Raw genomic sequence first — 24,896 nt, 5'->3', positions numbered from 1 at the left:
TTTCACACACTCTCTCTCACCTGCCACCATGTAAGCCACACCTGCTTCCCCTTACACCATGATTGTAAGTTTCCTGAGGCTTCCCCAGCCATGCAGAACTGTGAGTCTATTACACCTCTTTTCTTTATAAATCACCTGGTTTCAGGTAGTTATTTGATAGCAGTGTGAAAATGGACCAATACAGAGAGCTATCCAGACACAAATTTCGGGTTATTTTGATCAGGGAAAAAGGCAGCCTCCATGATGCTTGAACAACCACAAAAATCCCATTACTTACCTGTTCCAACTTCCTTAGCTAAAATATATCAGAATGTCTATGCTTTCTTCCACGTAAACATCTCATGGCTAGATTGCTAGTTGGTGACTTGTTTGTTCATTGTTTTTGCACTTGGTAAACTTATGGACAAATTATACTTTTCACCAAAACTATTGATAAGGCAAAGATTAAGGGACATAAAGTCTTACTTGTTCCATGAATCCTTACAATGAAGGACTACCATAAGTGCAGATAGAAGTGTACATACATTAAATCATGTTATATGATGTTTAGTTATGAAGTTGAGTTTAGTCATGAAGTTAAGTTTAATTGTTAGTGTTTTTTTCTCTTAGACTTACAACTAAACTTTCTCTGAATTTTTATAGACTTATGGCATTTTATCATTATTTCTTTTTTACAAGAATGTGTCTACTTCTGTATATTTATTTATATCCTCCAGTCTGTTGAAGACAGTGTTGAACAGCATTGGAGGCATGCCTGAGACTCCTCGGGATAGAATGGAAGATAAAGTTCAACCAAGGGGCTCTTCTCTTGTCTATTTTCAGGCAGAATGGTAGAATGTTCAAGAACACAGTCTGTATTATCAAACATATCCAAGCTTAAATTCTGCTCTTACACATGCCAACTTTTGCAAATAATGTTTAACTTCATCAATTTCTTTATGTGGGCAATGTTGATAATGTAGTTCCTTGATTGAAAGAGTTGCTGGGGAAGATTTAGTAAGATAATTAATGGATGTATTTAGCACTGAGTCAGAGACCCATTGGCCGCATAAAACTTAAAGTACATGTTAATTCATTATATATGTGTTAATGCATTTAGTCTGTAATGGAGAAATAGCGTTAGGGCCTGGATTTCTCGTGTATTCATTTGCACACATTTACTGTACCCTCTTGCAGCTTCTATCTCTATTCCCTGAATGTAAGTAAACAACAATCCCTTTTCTGTCAGAGCAGGGGTTTATCATTCGCTATTGTAAATCATTTCTAATTAAATTATTGCAGTCCTGTCTTTAGGATACTAACATGATACTAAAATTTTATAATATATGACATCAAAATGTTATTAAAATATTGAAAAAAATATTATTTTAAAAATTTTTAATTGAAACTTCTTACTTTTAGGGAGATAGAGAAGTATAAAGAAATTGCATTTTGACAAACTTTCAAAAATCTTAAAAGTTAGAATTACTTCCATTTGATGAAAGGAAATGATCTAAGAATGGAAAATAGGTACCAGGTTAATTAATTTTTATTGTAGAATGAAATAATAATAAATAAAAAGTGATGCTTTGAAGTAGTTAAAAAGCTTACAGCATGAAGTATGCATTGTTACTTGATTCTTCTGATTAAATTATTATTATTGTATGCTGCTATATTATTAGATAGAATCCTGGCCCTTGCTGCTTAGAGGAAAGGCTAACAAAGAAAGTTAATATCCTAAGTAATTTCCGAAGATAATTACTGTATACTAGGAGAAAATACATACTAACAACTTAAACCTCATTATTTACAAATTGTTTTACCCTATTTCAAAATTACCCTTTAATGTAAATCAAATCAAGTTTCCAAAAATATATGGGAGGGTTACATTTATCTTAAATTACTATGTAAATATAACATCTTGTAGTTTTTATTACATAAATTATTATTATAAATTATTTAATTAATTTATAACAACTTTTTTGTTAACCAAATTTTATTGGTTCCACGTTTTCACTTACAGAATATTTTGTGAACATTTTGTTGTGAATTTCTTAGCTACTTTATTTTTATGCCCAAAAATGTAACCATCTGAATTCCGTAATAGAATATATGAACTGAAATGGTTACCTTTAACTCCAATTATGAGGATGTAATTTTCTTATGCCAAAATCCATCTTAAAGCATCAAAAATTGGGTCTTCATTATATTCAAAATAATTAATTTGATTATCTTTAAAAGAGAAAATAATGGTGGCATTCCTAATTGAGAAGAAGCTTCAGAATTAACATTTTGGGTGCCATTAGAAAATTTTACTTGTGCTTTTGAATGGGAACAGATTTCTAATGCATTATTTACGCAGCAGACTGTAACCTCTCCTTCTGTGTTCAGTCTTTTTCATCAATGCTCACAGAGCTCATTTTTCAAAATATGTATTATTTTCCCAATAAATCGAGCAAGCTCTATGGGAGCATATTACATCCTTTCATCTAGAAATATTACAAAAATACAATATTTAAAACTTACCAAGTGTAACTGATAAACTCTCTTCACTGCTATAAATGTATAACGATCTAGATTTGGTTGTTTTCTGAATGATATTTTCTCTTATCTAAACACCATGGATTATTTTAAACGACACTATTCATTACCAAGTTCTCTTTCAATACCGTTTGTGTTAATTTTTGCTTGAAAAGTGCCTCTTAGTTTTAGGAGGGAAAAATACATAGAAAGTAATAGAGATTAGTTAGACATTGCAGGTAATAAAAATTACATGTGGAAAAATAATAGACATTTTTAATTTGCAAGATATATAAATTTTTTTTTCTTCAAAATTTAAAGCTGCTCTTAACACAAGTTTCTTTTTCATATCTAGGTAGCACCAGGAGTTTGATGATTTATCTTAGAGTGATGGAACTCACTAAAGTTTCCACAATTAGTTACCTCTCTTACTCATAATCTAAAACCCTCTGGAGTTGTGATGGCAACTAGTTCTACTTTTGGCCAGTTTAGTTTTAGGCTTTGGTTTTATAGCAGTTACTGAATAACTAGTAGAAAAAAGGATTTTTAGTATATGAAGGAGAAAAGATTTGGAAGAAATTGGTGTTAGGTGAAAACATACACCTCATCAGTATGTAAATAATAATTTTGGTTATCTTGGAGCTTTGATATCTACAATAACAATAACTAGATCTATTTTAAGGTATACTTAACAGATAATGTTATTTATTATTTGGATATGAATAAAGCATTAGAGTATGTCAATGCAGTATTTCTTTTTAAAGAGGAACTACATCTAAGCTGATGTATCTAGAGGTCAACAGTATGAAAACCAGTGTAACTTTTTAAATTTTCTACCAAGATTTTTTTTTTTTAATTTTTTATTGGATTATAGGTTTTGGGGTACATGAGCAGAGCATGCAAGACAGTTGCGTAGGTACACACATGGCAGTGTGCTTTGCTTTTCTTCTCCCCTTCACCCACATTTGGCATTTCTCCCCAGGCTATCCCTCCCCACCTCCCCCTCCCACTGGCCCTCCCCTTTTCCCCCCAATAGACCCCAGTGTTTAGTACTCCCCTTTCTGTGTCCATGTGTTCTCATTTTTCATCACCCACCTATGAGTGAGAATATGCGGTGTTTCATTTTCTGTTCTTGTGTCAGTTTGCTGAGGATGATGTTCTCCAGATTCATCCATGTCCCTACAAATGACACGAACTCATCATTTCTGATTGCTGCATAATATTCCATGGTGTATATGTGCCACATTTATCTGTACTTAGAAGTTGTATGTTTCCAGAGGGAGATGGTAATTAGGATAAACTTTTAGGTTTTCTAATGAAGACTACAAATGTGAAATACTAGAAACTTGACTCAATTCTTTGGCATAATTCCTTAGTTCCCAGTACAACCAAATTAAAACAGCAGAGGGTTTATAATTACCAATCAATTTCATTGTGTTTACATGAGAAAAGAAAATTTTCATAGCAGTAGTACATTTCTGTCCTAAAATTCTTATCTGTCCATAGCATTTAAATGACTGTCTGCATAATGCATGTGATTTTTTTTGGTAAGTGGTCCAAATGTCTAGTAGATATTATCCCTGTCTAGTCAGTAATTTCTTCTCTGTGGTGTTTAGTCAAGAATACAGAGGGCAAATTAAAAGTATGACATCAGGCATACAATACTGTTGAGTAAAGTTTGCCATTCTAATGTATAAACATCTCCCTTTATTTCATTTAATTAGAATCTCAATGAAATCATGGACTACAGTGGGATTTAAACTACCTAATCTTGAGGACCTTGGTGGTTAAACTGCTGTATGTGAATCGATACTAACTGACAGTGATGAAAATGATGTCTGTGGATTTTAGGAATATTATAAACGAAAACAGGAGAGAAGAATATGTACAGATAAAGCTCAACTTCAGAATATTTATAATTGACGGTTTGAAAAGTCTTAGGAATTAGATGAGCAAATATGGAGTATAAAATCTAGGACACATTGAGTGAAGGGAGAATATGTGCATTAGTTCTCTGAAGTTCATTGGTTTCATTATACTTCTGAAGGCATGGTATTGACCTAATGGTGGTAATAAAGATAATCTAATGTCATTGGAGGAGAAGAGAATATTATAATACTTCACTTTATGAGACTTTTAAATGGTGCAAATGATTTCCTAGTTGAAATCTACTGACATGGATAATTATGTACCAATCTTAATGTCACTTAAGGAATCTGTGACAAAGTCATAAGTAAAAAGCAGGTCATTGCTTTCATTATTCACTGTTCTTGCTCTCTTATTGTAATAGCATCAGAATTCTTTCATTTTAAAAGTTTCAGATAATTCAAGAGTGAAGGTTAATGCTACGGTTTGAATGGTTTTGTCCCCTCTAACATTCATGTTGAAACCACATCCCCAATGCAACAGTATTGGAAGTGGTAGCCTTTGGGGTGAATTAAACCATGAATGGAATTAGATGTGTTTATAAAAGGGCTTGAAAAAGTTTGTTTTTTTACTCTTTGCCTTGTGCCATGTGCGGAAATAATATTCCTTCCCTTCAGAGGATGCAGAATTCAAAGCATTCTCTTAGAGACCATATTCGCTTTAGAAAACAAATTGCGCCTTGATCTTGGACTTCTCAGCCTATAGAACTTTCAGAAATAAATTTCAGTCCTTTACAAACGACCCAGTCTCAGGTATTTTGATTACAGCAACACCAAACAGACAAAGATAGTGACACATGACTTTGGTTTCCTAACCAGTCATATTTCATAATATTTCCATTCAAGGAAATTACTATTCATGTTTTCAAAAAGATGTTTTTCTCTAATTTTAAGCATCATTTCTCCCAACAACATTGCTAATTTCATGAATTAGTGAGAGGCATTGTAAAGTAATGGCTAAGAGCACAGATTCTGGAGCCAAACTGCTTAGGTTCACATCTCAGTATTAGTACATACTTGCTGTGAGACCTTATACAAATTACTTAATATCTCTGTGCCTCAGTTTTCTAATCCATAAAATTTTATGTGTATTTTAAAGATACTTAAAGAAGATATAGTTTATAATCGTTAAATGAGCTGAACAAATAAAAGATGTATCAAAGTATAGAATACATTTTATATAAAGTGTAGGTTTAAAATTATATGCACATTTCTATGGTCTCAGCTTGTTTTTTCTTTCTCTGCACATCAATGGGCAGTTTATTAAATAAGAAAAACATTTCAATTGGGTTAATATAAAAATGGAAAAATTATAAACTATGAATAGTAAATTAAAAACACTGATAATTATGTATTCATATTGAATTTATAGGACTTTAAATTATAAAAAAATTATATTATTTTCACTTCTTATTTGTAGAAAGAAAAATTAAGAATGAAAATAGAAAGTCATTAAAATACTGTGGGACAAGAAAGAGAAAAAAAAGACAGTTGTATCTAAGAATATTTTTAGTTAACATACTCCATCATTGAAATGATTATTGATGATTGATATTTGTAGAGAATTGTTTTATCATTAAAAGCAACTTCCCTTTTCCATATATGAGTGAATATCTAAAACAGATTTAACTGATTGATTACTTACAATAAATAAACCAGCACATTTTTTATGTTGTTTAGGGTATTTAAACGCTTTGATTATTTATCTAATTGATGCTTGCAACATCATCAGATATGTATCACCCATTTATTTATCTTCCTGTCAGAGGTGAAAAAGAAATAGCAAAACTACTGCAGATATGAAGAATTAAAATCATAATGATGCATATTAGAATACACCTGTAATTATACAGCATTTTATTTCTTTTTGTAAACAATAAAAGAACAATTCAAAGAATTCTATTTATTTGCCAATAAACACATAGTCTATAATCGATGTCAAGGTATTTCCTTGCAATCTCAGCTCAACAGTTAATTGACCATTCTGTTAATATCATGTAAAGAAAAACTATACAAGTTTTAGAGCGAAACTAAAAAACTCTGTCAGAAGCTCATTGAATTAATAATCAGCAGAAGCAACCAAATTCGATCTATTACTTTAAGATTTACTTTAGAAAATTGGACTTTTTTTCAATAATTGATTCTCTGAATTCTTACTAAGTGTTATAACATTTACAGGTTTCAAAAACTACTATCAAAACAGATGAGACTGACAAGATTATGCCTACGTCTACAGGCACAACAGACAACTGTTTTGACTGAACTGCTTATATGCTATTTATTGTCACTTTGCTGGTCAGCAATTTTTTTTCTCTTAAGTATTGTGTTTGCATTAATGTTAAGCTGCCTTCCGGTCATGATTTTTTATTACAAATTCTTAGGCTTTACATTTTTTTAATTGGAAAATACATTAATATTCTAGTAAATACATATTCTAAAATAAAAATATGTCTAATTTAATAAAAATTATATCATCCTTTACGGTCAAGCAGATTTACATATCTGCGCAATAACTGATCAGGTACTATGTGATTGTCCATTGGTAAACAAATTTGATGTGGTCTCTACGCTCATGAACCTTTCATTTGGTGATTGAGAAAGAATAAAATGAGATAACATTTTTACACATTTAATTTTGCATAAGTAGTATATTTTAAAATATCAGAAATAAATATTGTCTTGTGGGGGTTACCTATGTTAGTCAGGGTACAAGGTAAGACTCACTAAGAAACTGACTAAAGCAAGAACTAAAGGATGAGGAAAAAATGGTCCTACAAATAATGGTTTTCTCATCTTTAGGACTGGTTTACATTTAGTGCTTAGAATGAAAGTATAAATGTATGTCATACTTGATGGTGATAACTCGGAACACATAGTTGCTTTTTTAAACCAGCAATATTAAAACAGTCTCTGTTAAAGATTTAAGTTTTGTGAATTTGAATTCCTAAAGCATTTGGCTTAGTTTCTATAAGAATATTTGTATTAGGACAGGCAAACACCTGTAATCTCAGCACTTTGGGAAGCCAAGGTAAGAGAATCAATGAGGCCAGGACTCAGGACCAGCCTGAATGACATAGTGAGAGCCCATCTATATAAAATATTTAAAAATTGCTGGAGGCTGGGGACAGTGTGTCATGCCTGTAATCCCAGCACTTTGGTAGGCTAAGGCAGGTAGATCAGGAGGTCAGGAGTTCGAGACCAGCCTGGCCAACATGGTGAAACCCAATCTCTACTAAAAATACAAAAATTAGCCAGGCAAGGTGGCACATGTCTGTAATCCTAGCTACTCAGGAGGTTGAGGTAAAAGAATCACTTAAACCGGGGAGGCAGAGGTTGCAGTGAGCCAAGATCACACCATTGCACTCCAGCCTGGACAACAGAGTGAGACTTCATCTAAATATATATATATATAGTTAACTGGGCATGGCGACATATACCTATAGTCTCAGCTACTCAACAGGCTGAAAGGAGAAGATGGCTTGAGCTCAGAAGGCTGCAGTGAGCTACAATTGCACCACTGCTCTCCAGCATGGGCCACAGAGCAAGACATTGTCTCTTAAATATATACATGTACACACACACACACACACACACACACACACACACACACATATGAACTGAAGAGAGGTGAAGGGAAGACAGAATGTGGAAAGAAAGAAAGAAGTATGAATAGGATTGATAAGAAAGGAGAGGTCTTAGATGTGCCAGTATGGGAAGTTTCCAAGCCTCTCAAAGTATCCACTGTAATTCAAAATGATCTTTGCTAAAATTTTTCCCTTTTGAAGATATTGCACTGAATAAGCTCCATAATGGTAAAGAATGGTGAAGTTTGTGGTTACTCAGGGATTAGTCAGGATTCTCCAGAGAAACAGAACCAAAAGGATGGATAGATAGGTCGGTAGGTAGATAGGTAGGTAGATAGGTAAATAGATAGATAGATAGATGATAGATAGAAAGATAGAGGACAGTTTATTAAGGGAATGGTTTTATGTAATTATGGAGGCTGAGGAGTTTCCTAACTGGTTATATGAAAGCTAGAGACTGGCATGCTGGTATCATAGCTTAGTCCAAGTTCAAAGCCTTCAAAAACAAGAAGAAGGTGACGATGATGTAACTCTCAGTCAAAGGCAGAAGGCCCAAAAACCTGGGAAGCCACTGGTGTCAGTCCTAGAGTAGAAAGGCCAGAAGCTGGAATTCTGATCTCTAAGGGCATGAGAAGAAGAGTTTCCCAGGTCCAGGAGAGAGCGAGAGCAAATCAGCTTTCCTCTTCCTTTCTTGTTCTGTCTGAGAGCCTAGCTGATTGGATGGCGGCCACTCATATTGAGGACAGGTTTCCTTTACTCAGGCTGTCAACCCACCTGCCAATCTCTTCTGGAAACACTCTCATAACAGAAATAATTCTTTAGAAATTCTCCAGATATTCATTAATCCAGGCAGCTTGACATCTAAAATTACCATCATAATGCTTTTAAAAGTGTTAAAGTGTAAATATCTTTAATTTCTGAGATTTTGTGGTATATTGAATTTGTATCGATGCTTATTTAACTCTAAACCAATCAGAATAGAGTTCCTTAAAGAGATTTTGTGTTCTAATTTGGAAATACCAACTGAAAATCGATAGCTACTTAACAAACCTACTGACAAAAATACAGACAGACAAAAATAGAGTTATGACTTCAATTCTAAAACTGCAACTCATGGTTCATATAAAATGGCTGTCTCTTGTTGTGCCTGACCTTTAGATTTTCACCTGGATTGCAATTCTGGAAGATGGGTCAATTTGAGTTTACCTGCTTGATGGTATCCTCACTAATATTTTTATTTTTGGGGATCTTTGAAATTTCCTTTATCCTGATGTGTAATCCTAGGGAACTTGTAGACAAAATTATGAGCAAGGGATTGAGGGGAGACCAAATGGAAGCCCATATGAGTGGATATAATAAGCAACTGTATCTCTAGCTCTCTCAGCCTCAGGTTTCCCTTCTGGGGTCTCAGAGTCTCTTGAAAGCCCCTGATGGGGAAAGAAGAGCCTGAAGCTTGAGTAAACATAGGGAGTTCAGGGGCTGGAGAGGGAAGGGAAAGGTCTGTTAGAGGTAGACAGAAGGATGGAGGAATTGGTGGTTTTAAAGGAGAACAGAACAAGGAACCTAAGAGAGATGACAAGAAGATAGTAGGTGGGGAAAAAGGAAGAAGATGGATGGGGTTGATGAGAGAGAAATGGTCTTAGATGAGCCAGTTTGGGGAGTTTCCAAGCTCTTCAAAAGCTCCACTGTAATCTAAATTGTCTTTGGTAAAATTTATCCCTTTTGAAGATATTAAACTGAATAAGTGCCATAATGGTGAGGCATTTTGTCACTCATGGAAGACAAGGGCATAGTTATCTCATCCATAATACCAGTGGATTAGATAATTAAATCAGAAATGAGCCCTTAATAAAGCCAGAAACAAGCCCTGCTCCATTTGTTTTCTCACACAATCCTCAGGTTAAGATTCGCAAATACTGTTGTCCAGTCCCTGGGTTTAAGGAACCAATGAGATTACCCTACCATAATCCATAGATTTAAGGAGTTGAAGGAAAAGAAGAGCAGTTTCATGGAAGGGCCAAAGAAAAACCTCTGCCAGAAAGAACCAAAGTAACTCTTTACCGTACTACAAGATAAAAATGTCCAGAGCAGGAGTTCAGGAGTTTTGACTTATCACCTTGGATTTGGATCTCCCCCGCGAGAAATGAGCACAAAGTCTCTAAGAAGCTGGCGTTAATACTTGGGTGAAGACATTAGGATCTAAGGGGTGGCTTCCATGCCATATGTGTCACCGTACCAGAAAACTGTTAAAAAACACATCTGGACCTAATTAAGGAGAGATGTTATTTGAAAAGAGTATTGTGGTAGGAACAAATAAATATTGTAATACAGGCAAAGGGAATATTGAGATATAAAGATCCTCTGTTACATCTACGAGTGTTGCAAAGTTAGGAAGAAGAGAGTTTTTCTTTCATAAAGAGGTGCAAACCAGGTCAGAAAAACTTGGGTAGGATGGAGCGGGTGGTATGTTGAGACAGTTGATCAGGGAATGTCATTCCTTGTGCTCAGGGGATACTCAGGATGAGTCATTAAGAACAGGTATGCTGGCTCAGGCTGACGGTAGATCAAAATTCAGGACCTGAAGAAAGCAGAAGTCTTGTCCAGACCTGTCAATGAGAACAGTTTGCTTATCATTTATGAGGTAAAGAATGGGAATTTGGAGGGAATATGCCATAGGTAAACAAGAATGAATATCCTTGAGTCTTATCTAAATTATATTGGGAAGAGTGGTAGGCCATTTCCAAGAACAAAAAAAGAACTGAGCTATTCCTTTCAGTGTTGCTATTTTCCAGGAACATAGGTTTGAGAGTATAAAGTTTAATGTTGTCATTTCCAAGCTGCGAATTGTGTCAAGATCTAGTTCATGTGTCTTACTCTCCTTGGACCAGGACGTCAAACTGGCTGAATCATGTTCTTCTTGTGGTAGAAACTCAAGAAATAAAGGAGAAAACGCAAGAACAATACATGTGCACATTTACTCAGCTTGTGCCATGCACATAGGCCATAGCATCACATGGTTCAAAGTCCCATCACTTAGTCCCAAACCCAGAACTGAGTTTATGCATACCTAGCACAGTAAGAGACAACAAAATCACATGGCAAAGGGAATAGACAGAAGAATGAGTGAAGTATAAGTAACCAGAATAAAATTTCTCATAGTTGTAGAATGCAGAACATTGAGATCTGAAGTCTAGGTTATTAGGAGACATCTGAATTGAGGAAACAGTGTAAGGACTTCATCTACTATCATATGATCACAATACAACTTCACAAGTTCACTTTCATGTTGTGTGTTACACCTTAATAGTGCTTCACAGGTTTTTTATTTAAAGATTACCACTTATTCAATCCTTTTGACAAACCACCTTCATCTCCCACTTTGTACTTTGTGTTTTCTGTCTTCTTCCTTGTCTCAGAACTTTATATCTAGAACAGTTGGAAAAATTCAGAAGACTAGAAAGGGCCATATTCATTCTCTTCTGCACTTAAGTTTATGCAAAGTAGTCAAAATCCAGATCAATTGCGATTTCTTGCTTTGCTTCTTAGTCAAATTTTGGAACTCCTAAAATCTTCCTCTTTGTACTGGTTGAACAACAAAATTGCTCCTCTTCTAATAAAAATGTCATTTTATATTGAGGTGCACCTGATTGCCCTAGTTCACTGTTGTTACATTTCTTTATTTTCTTTTTATTCTACTAATCATCAATCTCTGACAAGCAATATCATTTCATTCATGGAATAGTCATATTTAACCATGTTGAATAAAAACAACAAAAATTTGAACAAAATTATTGATCTGATACCTGAAAGTTGGGGAAAAAGACTCTCATGCAGTCACTGTCTAAATCACCACAGCTTTTGAAATTATACTTGAAATATACTATGCACTTTGTATTTTATCCATAACTGAATAAGATTGTGTGAAAATTATATGTGAGTGAAACTTTCCAATTATACTTCATAGCTCAGCATAGAAGAGGGCATTGTTCTACATCTTCTGATATGCCTCAATTTTTTTTCTTTAAAAGTATTTCATAACAACAGCAATTAAAAGAATGCCAAAGAGAACTGTGTATGCCTTCCCTAAGAAACTAACTTCTAGCATCAGAGGATACTCCTCGGGCTACAGAGCAGGAATCAAAGCTGAAATTTCAGTAAAATTTCTTGGATGAAAAGTGAGCCTTCTCCAGAGGAGGGAGATATAAAGAATGCTTCACCATACTGTTTCATGGAACACTGTTGTGATTATTTAATCTGGTAAAAGAAATTAAAGAAAAAAATGACAGTAATTCAGATATTTCTTGATTCTTCTCATTTGAAAAACAACCATGTTAGAAAACAGACTACATAAATTTGAAGAAAAACAGGCACTTGCAGTTGATTATTTATTAGATTTTGAACAAGTAAATGCCTAAAATGTATCTTTGCTAATTAAAATGGACAGATTTTAGAGAACATACAAAATTTTACAGAACTTCAAATTGAACTTTTCTTAATAAAAGGAAAAGTGATATTATCAATTGTCGATAACAACAGTGAGTATTTGAGCAAGTTAAATAAATCTTTGCTTTTAAAAAGATTGAAGTTTCAAATAAATGTAAAGGCTCAGCAAAGTCTGGATTAAAACTGAAAAAAAATTAGTCAATCCCATCTACAACACTAAAGAATGGTTTAAAAATGCATTCTTTTCTGTTGACTCTTCAGAGGACAAAACGTAATTGTTTGCTCATGTAACATTTTATATTTTATATAGAAACTTTATGAGATCAATAATAAATATTTTTTACTGCCCAAGTATATTTAATTTTCTGAAATATTAAAGCAATTATGTCTTTAATAAAAATTCTGACATCATTAATCAAATTTGATACAGATAAATATTTTTTAATAATTTACAGGGTCTGAGATTTTATTATACCTGTAATCTAGCAGGTAATGGATTCTGCAAGATGGCATGAGATCCTTGGATGAGAGATAGAACTATATTACCCATGGCAAAGCAAATGATATGACCTTCATCATTTCATTGGTTACTCTTGCCCCCTAATCCCACAGGAACTTGTGTATTGGCCAAAGTATTTTCTGTGAATATAATAAATTTGTGTCATCACTGAGGAACCCCAAATTTAGGAAACCTCAATTTTAAAATAGTATGCCAATAAGCCTAGCCACTGTTGTGTAGGAGGGAGAAATTATGCTTACCATTCTGGATAACAAATATGTCTACTCTCTGCCCTCGGAGGAGACATTACATTTATAATTCTAGGCTTTTTAGTATGCAGACGTCTTTGAACAAACAGTTCAGAACAGCAGCTGTCAATACCTCTGCTCAGCAGTGCCAAAACATGAGACCCAAGGAGAATGTTCACATAATATTCATCTTGCTTTTCTATACCATCTTGGCTTCTGGTAAGTTTCCCATGAGTACACCAGTCCATCACCCACTTTGATACATCTGACCAATGGCATGGGACAGACACTGTTCAATATTTTTCATGCAGCATTTGACTAAAGCTAATGTCAACAGAACTCCATGTAGCAGGATGAAACTAAGATGCAGTTTTGAGTTCAGCTATACCACCCAGTATCCCAAGTAAACAAGTCCCTAAACCATCAGAATCTACCTTAGAAAGCCAAGGAGTTTCTCCTTAATTTTGTGTATTGGACTTTCCTTTTGGCCAGTAACATTATTCTAGGTATGGCAGGACACATGTGCAAATGCAGGCTCTACTTTAGCCTGAATGGAGCAAAACTGTCGCCGTTCTATCATGTATACCAATTCTGGCTAGTAAGAAATGTGTCACTGAATAACTCGCAGTGTGGAGGTGGTGTTTCTTCAACATTTGACATTTTCTTATGACCATTCCTTAGTTGCAAGCCACCCTGCTTTTCAGAGAAAGGCAAAATAATGCCTGATTGCCTCATAAGAGGTACAATTTCAATGGCATGCATAATGACCCTGGAAACAAAGTTTTATTTTTAATTTTATAGCCTTCCAGGTAGAACTTCTATCTAGTGGAGTAGACAGGTTGACAGTGCCTCTAAAGCAGCGTACTGGCTGGTTGGCAGGCCTTAGGAGTTTTAGTTCTATTTGAATGATTGACTATAGTTCTTATTTGGGAGGGACAGCCTGGGCAGTATGTTCTGTTTATCTACATCCCCTGTATGGTAGCATTTATTAACATAAGAAGAGTTCAGGAAAAATTACAGAAACGTTTTCAGAGAAGGGGCAGAATCTGGATTCATCCAAATTGTTGGAAGAAAATGGTATTCTCACATCTCCATGGTTTCCTCCTATTTCTGTATGTCTTCAGAGCAGAAGCTTTGATAGATATTGATTTACAGTATCTCTTCAGGGATTTTTGATTATCAAACCAGCTTGGAGATAGAGTCCAGGTCTACCTCCAGTATAGAGTGATAAGAGAGACAATATATTTGTCATCCAGGAGAATAAAAACAGTGTCTTTTTTAGGGTAAATATTGGGTAGGTTTGTTAGGACCCCCTTATAATATTTACTGTTCTTTAAACTCTGTCTTCTTCAGCTGCGATGCAAATCCACTGCTGTGTGTAGCAGCTCCCAGAATGCTCCACATGTCTGTGAGGCTTGGGGAAAAAAGATCAAGTATGAATGTGAAATTCATGATGCCTACTATGCAATAAGTAATGAAGCCCTCTGTTTCTGACCTACGAGTGTCATATCTTTTGCCAGCATGTATGTAACTGGTCTGCTAACATGCTATCTTGTAAGCAGGGTAAAATCTCAGCTGCTTCAGAGTTCTTGATTGTCTTTAGCGTAAAGCAGATTCACAGTGTACCCGTTACCAACTGGTCTGAGTCTGGTGAGATAGAATATCATGCACATGCACACCACAAGTTACATGATGAAGATGTGTTACTTACAAAGAAGCAGCAGGGACAACAGAAGCCTAGAATTCATTACACACTGGTCTCCCACAGCTCAGGAAACCTGCCTGGGGCAGATGGCATTTCTTCTATGCATGCCCCACTTTGCACTGCTGCTGAGGGACCCTGAGAAGTTTGCTCTGAGTTTCGTAACCTGAGGCCATGTCACATGCTAGAATAAAACACTGAAAGACATTCTGATGTGGAGGGGACTGGAACAGAGCCCAGGCTGTTCTGGCCAACTCCTCTCTTATCCCAGGATGTTGCATTCCCAGCACATTCTATCATTATTCTTGCAAACTACAAGTGAAAAAGGAGGTCTGGAGAACTGGGTCAGTCCAAGGCCACCCAGAGCACTGTCTTGCATTTCAATTTTAGTATAAAAATGTTTTAAAAGGAAATCATTAATTTGCTGTTTGGATGCTAAAATTTATAGTTCGAAGACAGGAAATTTTATCATCTACCTAATATTGACTTCCATTGCAAATACTTGATAACCAACAACAAAAGAAACAAATGAGTTGATTTTGGTAGAGTATCAGCACAGGAAATGAAAATCTTATCAGCCCAGAGCTCAACTTTATCAATCTCACTATCTTTCTGAAAATCAAGGGGGCCGTATTTTACCCTTAAACTTCTTCCTGGACTAATTTTAGACCACATGAATCCATGAGGTCTGCCTTTACTCTCAAGGCTTTCCAAAAACAAAAAACAAAAACAAAACAATTTTCAACTTCATTCTAATGACCATTGAAAAGTAATCAATAATTGTGATCCTTTTCACTTCCCATGATGTATTTAGATATTAGTGCTAGGACCTGAAAAATCAATGTAGTAAATGGTCTTCTAATTCATATATTCATATGCAAGACTTTTCCCCTTTATATAGCAAGCCATGTTATGAAAACATTTTCCATATTATTTTCATGATAACTTTATATTTTCAATATTTGTAGAGCAAATGGAAACTTCCCTTAGGAAAACTGTGTGCTAAAATATAATTCAATACTAGTTGATAGGAAAATACTGAATTATTTTTACCTTATTGGAAAAAAATACTCCATTTGAAAATATCAAATTGAGTTTATGGCAAGGCATTAAAGTATGCAGAATGTAAATTATCATGGTGGGAAAGGCTAAATAGGGAAAACTGAGTAAAAGGTAATGAAATGGCTTTCAATAAAAAGATAAATATAACACAGACTCTTTTTATATGCCTAAAAATAATTGAAAGTCCCAAATTATTTTATAGAGATTATGTCACCATTTATTATAGCAATATTTAAACATGATAAAAAGTTTAATTATATTTTAATTACTTAAACCAATGATCATATAAGATTTTATAAAAATAACTATATTTTTAAAAAATAAAAATGCTGGCTGGGCATGGTGTTTCACGCCTGTAATCCCAGTACTTTGGGAGGTCGAGGTGTGTGGATCAACATGGTCAGGAACTTGACAGACCAACATCCAGACAGACCAACACAGTGAAACCCCATCTCTACTAAACATACAAAATTAGCGGAGCGTGGTGGCACATTCCTGTAATCTCAGCTACTTGGGAGGCTGAGGTGGGAGAATTGCTTGAACTTGAAAGGTGGAGGTTGCAGTAAGCTGAGATCATGTCATTGAGCTCCAGCCTGGGCAACAAGAGTGAAACTCCATCTCAAAAAAAAAAGCAAAGAAAAAGCTTTAAATGTGATAATTAAGGCACTTTTATATTTTTGCAAACTTCTGTAACGGGCACCAAATGGAATACAGCTGTATTATCTTATTTGCTTCTGCATTTAATGTTTTTATAGGTTACTTCGTTAAAGTTTGTAAGGAAAATCTCTCCTCAGATAAATATGTAGCTTGTCTTCAGCTCATATTTTGAGAACTGCTCTGCATTAATGATAGCATCACAGTATCTAAAGGAACTTAAGCCATTACTTCACATTGAAAATACTTTTATTAGAGGAAACTGAGCTCCATGAAAGTGACTTATTGAAGGACACAGAGTTCATAATGGAGTGTGGATTAGGGGCAAGACATCCTAGTATTTTTCCAATGCTCTTTCTCTATTAACACAGCCACAGATGAACACACCTGGTTCCTTCTCCAATTAATTAATAAACAATATAATTTCACCTACTACAAGATAGACCATTCTCCCAGAGCTTCACTTATTTACTCACAAAGTTATATGGCAATCTTTAATTGTGCAGTAAGGTTAATTGCTGACCCCAAATTGCCTTCTAAAATTTTATTGTATTTTCTTGCTTTCAAATACATAAAATGTACTTTCCGATAGCATTCATTTCACTATCATTGCCAGAACCGAGACTCGTTATACATTTCTCTCATTGTTTTAGAACCACTAAGTTGCTGACATTATCTAAAGTAGCATTGAAATATTTCTTACAGATATGCACAATTTTTGTGTCCAAAATGATTAATTGTTTATGTGACATCTACTCAGAATAGAAGAAAAAGGATATAGCATAAAGGACGAATTGAGGGATTTTACATTAAATGCCAAAAATAGTTCATATTAATGGTGCTCACTCTGTGGCAAATAATTAGCTAAAAGCGTATAAAAACATATAATTTGTTTTTCATAATTACCCTATGATGCAAAATTTTTTCTGTTTTTTTTTTTTTTTTGGTAAGAAGAGGAAACTGAACAAAAAAGGTCGCTTGCCCATGATTGTGGTATGACAGAAATCTACAAGTAAAAACCAGAACCTCAACACCTGACATCAAACTCAACCGATTAACCATTATCTTAAATTACCTGCTAAGCAGAAGATAAGAATTTTAATTTATTTAATGGTTTAACATTTGTTCACCTTATTTGTCATCATCCTTGTTTATTTTTCAGTGAATCGATATTAATATCCTCACAAATTTTTTACCTAAAACTACAGGTGGCTCCATTTGTTTCTTTATCATAATTAGGCGTTGTCATGGGGGGCGGGGCGGGGAAGTGTGCATACAAAAGCAGCAGGAGATTTTATGTAATGGTGGAATGTCAGAGGGTGTATGAATGAACACTTCTTGTTTTGTTTTTTAATAATGTGATGGCTTAGTCAAGTTAGGAACACTGAGCTTTAAATAAAAAGATGAAAATAGATAATACATTGGGTACACTGAAAGATATTCATTCAGGGAATTAATTTACAAGGTTGGAAACATAATTACTGCCTGACTGAAATGCATTTTTTTCTTAAAATGCATTTAATTTTAATTTATTAATTTCAATGCTCATTACACTCTGATTATACTCTCTTTCTGGAGGAAATAAGATTGGAAGTACCTTGTATTGTGTTCATTATTTTTATACAGAAATTACAGATTTGACTTGTACTTGAACCCATTGTACTTTCCACTTTCATTTTCTATTTTAAGTTGATCATGTTTGGAAGGAAAAAGAAAGAAAGGAAAGGCAGTTTCAAATCTATGTCTGAATGATGAGAGGTTATTGAAAGTATCGTGAATGGTACATCTATGAAAGCTTTACTTTTAGTAAAATTACCAATGATTCATGTAACTCTTCAGAAAAATGTAACATATATCTGCAATTCATAACTACTTTATAGCAATTTCTTCTTGTCGCTTGATACAATCAAGAGTACCTCATTATTTTAGGGAAATTAATTTATGGATATTAGAGAGAGCATAAATATAACTCTCCCACTTCTACACAGTATAAATATATCAGATATTTTTCATATGCAGTGTCTGGACTTTTGTAGTCAATTGAGCAGGGAACTTTTTGAGTTGAGCACTCCACAGACAAACTCACTCTTACACATTTCACTTTCCTATGCATGATTAGGAGTTATGTGTGTATATGCATATACACACACAGAGAAAATTATGTGCAATGCTGAACATGATGATAATTGTTACTGTAATTAAGAATTAAATGTAATAAAATAATAAACAGTTCAGAAAATGATTTGAAAAGCTGTTAGAATCTGTTCAAGACTGAGAAAACAAAACACTTTCTAGGAAGAATAAATAGCATCAATAAAATCAGGAAAAAAAGATTCTGGAAAGAAAACAGCAGGCAAGATTAAAAGATGGAGAAAATGAAAAATGATATATATCAATTTTCATAATAAAATATGTAATATTCCTCATTTAGTTAGCAGTACAGTGCCATTATATAAAAAATAAAAATTGAAAATCACCAAATATGTGAAGTAATACAAAGGAAAGGAAAATGTTGTAATTCTATTTTCTATGGGTAACCACTTTCAGCATTTTGGACTGTATCTTGATTGACCTATACTTTCTTCCCTATAAAACTAGGATAGTTACTTATTAAAGAAAAAAAGGCTAATGTACAGGAAAAACACTTAGGATTTTGCATTAACCTCCTGAAGCCCAGTAGCCACCTGTGAGGCAAGCAGGAAAATAAATAAAATATAATATAAATCAGGAAAATAAAACAAAAAGCTTGTATTGAAGGTTTGTATTTTTGAAAATGTAAATAGGTTTCAGAACGGCTTCTTTTATTTTCAGAATATTTTCACAATTTTAGCTCCCTTCAAAAATCATTATATGGTGTGAAGACAAGATAAGGTGGTGGTATGAGAATTCCAAAAACTGCCTCAAATCTATAGGTAAAATTCTGTTTTTTTAAAATTTCTTATTTAGTTGTCTTTCATACTTGCCCATAAGCATTAGATGATTCAAGAATTGATTTATAGTTTACCTCTTAGAATATTATAAGATTCCTCTGTCCTCATTAGACATATTTAAAAAATTATATGGTATTATGCATCATCTAGAGAAAAGTTCTAAAGATGTGCAAGTCATAAACATATACTTCTGCCTAGTAAATAAAATGACAAGAGAATATTACCCCATGTAATTGTGTTTATAAGCCCACAGCAGTACACATGGGTACAAAAATGCATAAATGCATTTTTACATTCAAATCACTATTTTTTAGTTCATAATTTACATATGGTTTTATGCCTTCCTTGTTTTTTTTTAATTCAGTAAATATGAATTTGCGTAAACAAATTTAAACATTTTGGACATAAAGTAACTTAATTTTTTTAATTCTATTTTAATGAACATCATACACTTTATCTTTGAGTATTACTAAAATGAAAAACTTCTGCATTGCAATTTTTATTTCTTACATTATAATTTTCATAAGGTAAATAGAAATAATTTTTATGTCAAAATGTTAGATAAATTTTTGAAATATGACACAATATTATTATCCAAAGGTAACAAATTATTATTCACTGTATTCACAAGAATACAACTTTCTTTAAGGCTTCTGAAGCGTGAGTACTATTGTTCTGAATAAGTTTGCTTATCTGAAAAAAAAATTGTAATGTCATTTGAAGCATTTTTGTAGAATTATTTTAATATTGTTTATATTACTAATAAATTGAAAGAAACTTAAGGGCTTACCAATATAGAAATTGATAAAAATATTGTGGCATATATATAACATAGAATATTATACAGTAAATAAAAATTATGTGCTTGAGGCATATTAAATGTTAGCAAAATTTCTAACATAAATGGATCAAAGGTGATCCACATCACCATCAAATGACATTAGGCTATTTATATTTTCTTCTACATTTGCAGTTATATACCATATTTGGAAGGAAATATACCAATTTTCTATTTACATGAGATTATAGGAGATGTTTTATTTCTGTACTACTGTATTTTTATGTTTTCTCTAATCATTAATATCACTTGTGAAAAAGACAATTGAGACATGTACAAATTATGTTCTATTTATTTCTTCACTTTGGATGATAACAATAAGCTATAAATTTATTCAACATGTGTTTTTGATATTTAGTTCTCATTATGAATAGTCATGTGTCTGGTTTTAAGGATGTTTAACTTCTGTTTAAATATATATACACATACACCCAAACACACATATATACACATATGAACATTTTCTGCGAATTTATCATATTTCTTCATCTTTCATGATCTTTTCTGCATTTCTGTAAATACTGTATATGCCCTTTAATACTTTACAGTGTTCAACCCCAAAATCCATAATGCTGTGTAAATTTTAGTATTATTTGTCCTCATATTCATTCCTTCCCTTGTCTTTTTCCCAGACAAATGGGTGATGGAAGGGGACAGTGATCCCTTATCTTCCTGCTGATTTTAAAAACATGTGGCACTACTTGGATATTGAAAAGTGTGAGAACAGGAAACACCAGGTTATTTTATTCACTATTCTTTCGGTATCAAGAGCTATCCCTGCAATAGTTGCATCTCCTCTCTTTTTAGGTGGATCACTCTGCATTGAATCTAGTGTTTGGCAGGAGAGCTCAGCCCTTATGCTCTAGTAAGACCTCCTTTATCCCTCCAGCCTAGAGGAAAAGTTGACTCCATGTTTTTGAAAATTTCTGGGTTTCTACTCTTGTCTCGTATAACATCTCCAATTCTCCATCACTATAGGCTTCTGCATTTATTTGTTATTATAATTACTTGAAGTTGCTTCTATTTTTCTGATTAAGCCCAGATTGATACACTATTGAAGGAATAAGCGTGGTTTGGTATTTTCAAGTAGGCCATTTCAGTCAATCCTGACACATAAGAATCCTTACACATGTAAGAATCACAATAGACAGATAAGAAAAATGGAAGCCTAGACAGATTGACTTTTTTAGGCTACATAATTAACAGGTAACAGACCATCAATTTGACATCAGGTTCATAGTTCCAGAACCCACATACTTGAGCGGTGGAGTAGCTCTACAGAGATCAGTTGGACAGTGTTGTTAATAATCCTGAAAGACACAATCCTCAATATTGAATTCTTAAAAGATCAAAATTCTTGTGTTTAAAATGTAAACATCCAGGGGAAAAAAATCACAACAACAAGAGATTAAAACCCTGAATATGGAAATGCTGAAAGCCACATTCTTGGGAGGGATTAGTATGTTTTTACTTCTAAGCAAGAAAGTTGCATCGTATTAGGGGAAACTATTATTTACTTTCTTTCTTTCTTTCTTTTTTCTTTCTTTCTTACTTTTTCTTTCTTTCTTTCTTTCTTCTTTCTTTTTCTTTTCTCTTCTTTCACTTTTATTTAAGGTTCAGGGGTACATATACAGGTTTGTTATAAAGATAAACGCATATCATGGGGGTTTGCTGTACAGATTATTTTGTCACACAGGTACTAAGCACAGTACCTGATGGGTATTTTTTCTGTTCCTCTCCCTTTATCCACGAGTATGCCCAAGGGTTTGTTGTTCCCTTCTTTGGGTCCGTTGTTCCCCCTTTTATGTGAGAATATGCAGTGTTTGGTTTACTGTTCCTGCATTAGTTTGCTTAGGCTAATGGCCTTTGGCTCCATCATGTTGCTGCAAAGAACAATATCTCATGCTTTTTGATGGCTGCATAGTATTCCATGGTTTCTTTATACAAGCTACCATTGATGGGCATTTTGGTTGATTTCCTGTCTTTGCTATAGTGAATAGTGCTGCAATAAACATACACTATGCATGAGTCTTTAGAGTAGAATGATTTTTATTAATAAAATGTATGTGTTATCACCTAACTTATTGTATAAAGAGACCTAAGAGAGGCTTGTCTATTTATGTTTCTCAAGTAAATCCATTTTAAAAAACATAAATATTATTAAAATTATTTTCCCAAATTATATTTTCAGGATTCTGATCTTTCAGGATTATGATTCTTGGAATTTTAGACTGCTGGGATTTTGATCTTTCAGGATTTCAACACTCAGGATTATGGCATTATAGATTGTGTCTATCAGTATTATGGCCCAAACTCGAATTGAACAAGATTGTAGAAGTCTGGGGTGTTAGGCTTGAAAATATATAAATAAACCTTTGTTAATATTTTAACTATATATCTTTTAGAAAAAATATTTTGGAGAAAATTAAGTTTATAATATTGAACTCCTAAAGCAGACCTAGATTAAGATTATTGCTAACTGGTCATTTGTGACAGACATTTAATTACTAAATTCTTTTTTTTTAATTGAATTTTAGGTTTTGGGGTACATGTGAAGAACATGCAAGATTGTTGCATAGGTACACAAATGGCAGTGTAATGTGCTGCCTTCTGCCCCATCACCTATATTTGGCATTTCTCCCCATGCTATTTCTCCCCAACTCCCCACCCCCTGCTGTCCCTCCCCTATTTCCCCCCAACAGACCCCAGTGTATGATGCTCCCCTCACTGTGTCCAGGTGTTCTCATTGTTCAACACCCACCTATGAGTGAGAACATGCAGTGTTTAATGCTCTGTTCTTGTGTCACTTTGCTGAGAATGATGGTTTCCAGGTTCCCCTATGTCCCTACAAAGGACATGAGCTCATCATTTTTGGTGGCTGCATAGTATGCCGTGGTGTATATGTGCCACATTTTTCCTGTCCAGTCTATCATCAATGGGCTTTTGGGTTGGTTCCTAGTCTTTGCTATTGTAAACAATGCTGCAATGAACATTCATGTGCATGTGTCCTTATAGTACAACAATTTATAATCCTTTGGAAATATACCAGTAATGGGATTGCTGGGTCAAATGGAATTTCTATTTCTAGATCCTTGAGGAATCGCCACACTGTCTTCCACAATGGTCAAACTAATTTACACTCCCACCAACAGTGTAAACGTGTTCCTGTTTCTCCACATCCCCCTCCAGCATCTGTAGTCTCCAGGTTTTTTAATGATCAGCTCTCCATTTAATGATCATTTTGTAATGATCATCCTCTCCAGCATCTGTAGTATCCAGATTTTTTGATGATTTTTTAATGATCAGTTTGACAATTTACATTCTAACTGGCGTGAGATGGTATCTCAATGTAGTTTTGATTTGCATTTCTCTAATGACCAGTGATGATGAGCATTTTTTCATATGTTTATTGGCCTCATGTATGTCTTGTTTTGTAAAGTGTCTGTTCATATCCTTTACCCACTTTTGAATGGGCTCGTTTCTTTTTTTTCTTGTAAATCTGCTTCACTTCTTTGTAGATTCTGGATGTCAGCCTTTGCCAGATGGGTAGATTGCAAAAATTTTTCCCATTCTGTTGGTTGCTGATTCACTCTAATGACTGTTTCTTTTGCTGTCCAGAAGCTGTGGAATTTGATTAGGTCCCATTTGTCTATTTTGGCTTTTGTTGCCAATGCTTTTGGTGTTTTGGTAATGAAGTCCTTGCCTACGCCTATGTCCTGAATGGTTTTGCCTAGATTTTCTTCTAGGGTTTTTATGGTGTTAGGTCTTATGTTTAAGTCTAATCCATCTGGTGTTAATTTTAATGTAAGGTGTTGAGAAGGGGTCCAGTTTCTGCTTTCTGCACATGGCTAGCCAGTTTTCCCAACACCATTTATTAAACAGGGACTCCTTTCCCCATTGCTTGTTTTTGTCAGGTTTGTCAAAGATTGGAGGGTTGTAGATGTGTGGTGTTGGCTCCAAGGCCTCTGTTCTTTTCCATTGGTCTACATCTCTGTTTTGGTACCAGTACCATGCTGTTTTGATTACTGTAGCCTTGTAGTATAGTTTGAAGTCTGGTAGTGTGATGCCTCCCACTTTGTTTTTTTTTGTTTGTTTGTTTTTTCTTAGAATTGTCTTGGCTATGCAGGCTCTATTTTGGTTCCATTTGAAGTTTAAGGTGGTTTTTTCCAGTTCTGTGAAGAAGGTCATTGGTAGCTTGATGGGGATAGCATTGAAGCTGTAAATTACTTTGGACAATATAACAATTTTCATGATATTGATTCTTCCTAACCATGAACCTGTAATGTTTCTCCATGTGTTTGTGTCCTCTCTTATTTCATTGAGCAGTGGTTTTAGCTCTCCTTGAAGAGGTCCTTTACATCCTTTGTTAGTTATATTCCCAGGTATTTTATTCTCTTTGTAGCAATTGTGAATGGCAGTTCGTTCTTGATGTGGCTTTCTTGAAGTCTGTTATTGATGTATAGTAATGCTTATGATCTTTGCACATTGATTTTATATCCTGAGACTTTGCTG

The 24,896-nt window shown here is 34.1% G+C and overlaps 1 long non-coding RNA gene across 1 annotated transcript; it reads right to left on the bottom strand.

The window, feature by feature from the left end:
- Window positions 1–12,379: 12,379 nt before the first annotated feature.
- LOC144579644 (uncharacterized) lies at window positions 12,380–15,012 on the bottom strand. Its single transcript, XR_013527779.1, has 2 exons — window positions 14,910–15,012; window positions 12,380–14,612 (listed from the first exon to the last, which is right to left on the bottom strand). It is a non-coding gene; the product is annotated as an uncharacterized LOC144579644 (long non-coding RNA).
- Between the last annotated feature and the right edge of the window lie 9,884 nt (window positions 15,013–24,896).

Source organism: Callithrix jacchus, chromosome 15 (assembly GCF_049354715.1).
Source record: "Callithrix jacchus isolate 240 chromosome 15, calJac240_pri, whole genome shotgun sequence".
Taxonomy (NCBI): domain Eukaryota; kingdom Metazoa; phylum Chordata; class Mammalia; order Primates; family Cebidae; genus Callithrix; species Callithrix jacchus.
The sequence above is the reverse complement of the archived record's forward strand: the minus strand, read 5'-3'. Positions and strand labels throughout refer to the sequence as shown.